Raw genomic sequence first — 5176 nt, 5'->3', positions numbered from 1 at the left:
TTCTCAAATTGTTTGCTATTGACTGCAAGGCACATTTGCAATCACCGTTTGAGAGATAAATGAACAGATAGAAGTACATTGAATGATAAGCTGTTGCACGCCATGACAATTAGCCAGTGCATATCGTCTGATGGATTTGGAGCTTCACAATGGACTCCATCTTTCAGTGCTCCCCAAAGAAAGAAATCAAGATAAGTCAATTTGAGAGAGCTGGCCAGCCATTGTACTACAGCATTCCATCCTATCCAGTGGTCAGGAATCTTTTCATTCAGTATTTGTGTTGCAACATGGAAAGAGTGAGCTGGGCAGCAGTCATGTTGAAACCACATACACTGTCTCTTCTAGAACAACAGAATGCTCGCAAAAAGTGTTTGTACATATTTCGATTTAACTCCTCTGGAATGAAGTGAGGTCCCACAATGGAATTTCATATGATGCTGCACCAAATGTTTACACTCCATGGTCATTGGTATTGTTCCTGATGAAGTGAGCCTGGATTTTCAGCTGCCCAGTAATGCATGTTATGTAAATTTACTGAACTGTTGTTCGTAAACATTGCTTTGTTGGTAAAGAGCACCTGCTGGAAAAATGTAGTGCCATCTCCCAGGTGCTGCAGAGCAAACCGACAAAATACAGTGTTCGAAATCACATCCTCAGAGTGGCTGATGTAGTGACACATGATAAGGATGAATTCATGTTGATGAAAGATTCAAAGTACCCTCTTCTGGTTGACACCACCATGCAGACTGATAAGCATCATAGCCAGAATAGTTTCCTCTGGTGTTCCATCAGTTGCATTCTTCGTCCTCGTCTTCTGACATTGAAGCTGTCTGTCTCCACTAGTGATCTAATAAGTCATGCAACCGCCTGGCACGATGGATGGGAATGACCATGATAGACATCCCTATACCACCGCACCATTTCAACAGCATTTCTTTGCAAATCACTGTATACAAGTTGCACATCTAACTTCTCCTCATTGGTGTACATGTCTGCTTGCAAGGAATGTTGATACAGAAATGATCTGCTGACAGAAAACACTGTTCCTGCTAGTTCTGCAGTGGGGCAAGTAAACAGTCAAAAGGCTTGATAGAATGATGCATGTTTACAACACAATAGCTGATTCTGGCTAACTTGCCTTACAAATTTGGAATATTTCTCTGATTATTTTGTGAAGAGTTACAACCTCAAAATGAACAAGTGTTATATCACTGTACTCACATTTTCAAGTGCTTCAGATGCCAGTAAAAAAGGTATATCATTTTATACAAGAAATCATACATACTTCAAAATCTTAATCGATACAAAAGTTAAGAGTTTATCATCTAACAAAACTACATGCCCCTCGCGTACTATCATTTGCTGAAAACCTCATTTCGACATCTGAAGCTGTTCCTGAAATAAAAGGGGTGCATCTTATGTGACTAGCCCTGTATAATAAGCAGAATAAAACAAGATGTGTATGTGAGAATGAGATGATAGCATAATGAGTATTGTCATTGTCATTAACACTTTGCACTCCATCCCTGTGATCTTATTTAAATCGTTTCAGCCTGGCTGTGAGTGCACCACAGACAATTGCACAAGTCCTTATGTGAAAACAGTGAGGGCTCTGACCAACAGATGTGTTACACATTGAAACAAAAAGTGCACTTTCATTCAAATATACACAGATGGGGAAAAAATCACAACACCAAAAAATAATTAATTTAGGGTAATGAAATTTCATGAATACATGTGTCTAGTTAACATGTGTAAGTGATTAACATTACAGGATCACAGGTTAATGTAAGTGTGAGATAAGCTGTTGCAAATCTTGAATGCTGGTACACTAATAACAGGTGTAACTGCCAGACTGTTGCATGCAGACATGCATGCATTGTGTTGTACAGGTGCTGGATGTCAGTTTGTGAGATGGAGTTCCACCCTGTTGCATTCATTTGAACAAAACAGGGTTGGTTAATGCTGTTTGTGGATGATGCTAGAGTTGTCTTCTGATGGTGTCCCATATGTGCTTGATTGGAGACAGATCTGTGGATGAGGCAGGCCAAGGCAATCTGACAGCACTCTGTAGAGTGTAATGGGTTACAACAGTGGTATGTGGGCGAATGTTATCCTGTTGAAAAACACCCCCTGGAATGTTGTTAATGAATTGCAGCACAACAGTTCGAATCACCAGATTGATGTACAAATATGCAGTCAGGGTGCATGGGATAACCATGAGAGTTCTCCTGCTATCATACGAAATTGCAACCCAGACCATAACTCCAGTGTGTCTAGTATGCAATGAGTTTTCACTTGAAACTGCTGAAGTCGCAAATGGTGGTGGTTTGGGGTCAACGGAATGCACAGTAGAGGGTATTTGGCTCAGAGCTGTCCCTGAAGTAACCAATTTGTAACAGTTTTTTGTGTCAGTGTGGTGCCAAATGCTGCTCAAATTGCTGCTACAGTTGTAGTATGATGCACTAGAGCCATGCACAGAGCACAATGGTCTTTCTCTTAGTAATGCCATGTGGTCATCCAAGCATGGTCTTCTTGTGACTGAACATTCTCATGACCTTGTGAGTTAATGAGCATTTCACTCTCAATTAAGTATATGGCCAAAAGAGTAAGCCTTCAGGAATTGTGAAACGAACCCCTGTGTCCAGGACCGTGTGTCACAAAGAGCGCAGATTCGCCACAAGATGGGGAAATACACAGAAGTCTCTTGTGCTGAATGAGGTCTAAGCACTGTAGTGTGAGAGTGAGACAGATGAGACCCTACGTCATAGGGAAACCATGTAGAAGCTGTTTGTGGCAAGGGAGATGTAGCTGACATAAATATGGCGGACCTAAGATCGGCAATAAAGGGTAGCATTTATGGCACCTATTTTATTCTATAGTAATTCAGGGAATGAAGCTACAGTAATTTTAAGCTACCATCCGTAATAAATTTTCATGGTGATCCCAATATAACTTGAATATTGATCATATCTATAATAGCTTAGGAGTTACTGTTAAAGTGTAATTAACAAGTTTTGTAACAAAGACCTGAGTGCTAAATTCTGAACGCTTTGGTTGATCTTAACAATCAACATTTCATATAGAAGCACATCATTAAAATGACAAATGTTGTAAATATCAACTCCGTAACTTTATTTCTTTGAAAGATATAGTAAATTTAAATTATCAGTGTTTTCAGTTAAGCATGAGATCATCATTTCCTCCACAAAAAACACATTGAACAATCACAGCATGACACCTTATTGAATCATTGGGTTATAGAATATTTGTTGTAAAGTTTAGTGCATAATATTTACTTTTGTTCTTTATTTATTTATCAGAAAGCACAGCGGTGCAAGGCTACTGGCCATGACATCCAAAGCTAAGAAGGAAATTGTAATGGTTTTATGTAAAAGAATTTAATATTTATTATGTAATGGATATTACTGTTACTTTATTTAGAACGTGAAAGTGGTCAAGCTTTGATTATTTAAATATGTTAAAATGTAAAATAATGTAGAATAAGCAGCAGTCAATCAGATGGATGGCGTCAGGAAAGGGGACTGCCCTAGTCAGTTGAGCGAGTATGTTCGGCACATGGGAAACGCGGCCAGGAGACGGGCAGAGGGACAGTGCTGGTGGAGACATGAAAGTAGATGGTCGATCTTCAGGTAGCTAGGAACTAAAATGACTTAGAAACATATGTGTTGTGTGATAACACGGGACTTAGTCTTTGAGCAGTGAGCAGCTGCACGCCTGGTGTGAACTCTAACTTTTCGCATAAATAACAAGGTGGAGTATTGGACTTATGTTTCGCGATGAGATTGTGAATGATCAAACTGTGTCAAATGAATATGTGCTTGAGTGTAACAGTAACTCTAAATACGACCACTTTTGCTATTAGTTTGCTTTCTGAATAAACATTATTCTAATCAAATCGTAACTGTGTGGCTCACATCATTTATTGGTCATTAAGTTAGCTCCCAAAATTATTATTACTGTTGTTATATGTTATATTAACATTGTATGTTTCATACAATTTCACAAATTTGCCAGCAGCCAGACAATTTAACAAAGTGTCATAAGTGCCTAATTTAGGGCGTGTAATGTGACATGTGTGGTTCAACCACCAGGCGAGGTTGAGCCAAGACATTTTGACAAAGAGGAACTGCATGTGAGCCCGAACATCTTTGGGATGTTAGCTGTTAGCTCGCAACCTTCACTGCCAGCAATCATGTACATTGGCTACATTCCTGCCAAGTCTTTCTGCAGAATTGCAGAAGGGACATCCAGCTTCATGTAGCCCTGTTACGCAACCTTGTTCAAACTCAGGGGTGTTGATAATGTCTTTGTCATCTCAAAGGCATTCTTGACTAACATCAACTCACCATATCCAATCTCTAAGGTACATAATGCTCATGACACTATAGTGTCTATTTAAAACAAAGCTGATTTGCATCCTCAAAGTGGTGCTACTAGCACCACTCTTAACTGACTGGTGCTAGATCAGAATAATCAACTTTCAGGTGTAGAAACATGCCTACCAACTTTTGTTTATGTTGCACAATACCTTCTTGGTGTTGGTGATTTTTTTTCCCTTCAGTGTATTTACATAAGCATTACAATACAAAACTTTTCATTGAACGATATTTAGTGAAACATTCTTCAGATTGGAGAGTTGGGTGTGTGAATGTTTGGCAATAATACATATTTTGTGCCTCCCACCTTTCTTTTTTCTGTCTGAACACATTGCACAATCCCTATTCTTGTTCCCATGAAACTAATCAATTATGTGAAATTATTTAAGCTTCCTCATTATTAGAAGTTGAAAGATGTCTTTTCTGACTTATCTTCTTTCTTCACCAAGTTTCTTATAACACTTTTACAGAATTCTTTGTGAGACAGTTTTTGGATTTATCTTATTCATTTTTAATTTTTTATTCCTCCCACCCTCCAATGTGATTCTTGTATAGCAAATAGCTGTTTCCATGCCCGACCTCCAACAAACAGAAGTACAATTTTCATTAGCACTTGAGACTTTTCATTATAATCCATAAGTGGAAATAATATGACGAGACTGATCAACTCTGCCCTTCTTTGAAGTATAATGAGTAATCACATTGGTTTCATTATTTGTTCCATTTCCTTTCTGTTCCTCTTTTCTGTAAGTGGCGCTGAGTTATTTGCCTTGTAC

Source organism: Schistocerca nitens, chromosome 1 (genome assembly GCF_023898315.1).
Source record: "Schistocerca nitens isolate TAMUIC-IGC-003100 chromosome 1, iqSchNite1.1, whole genome shotgun sequence".
Classification (NCBI taxonomy): domain Eukaryota; kingdom Metazoa; phylum Arthropoda; class Insecta; order Orthoptera; family Acrididae; genus Schistocerca; species Schistocerca nitens.
The sequence above is the reverse complement of the archived record's forward strand: the minus strand, read 5'-3'. Positions refer to the sequence as shown.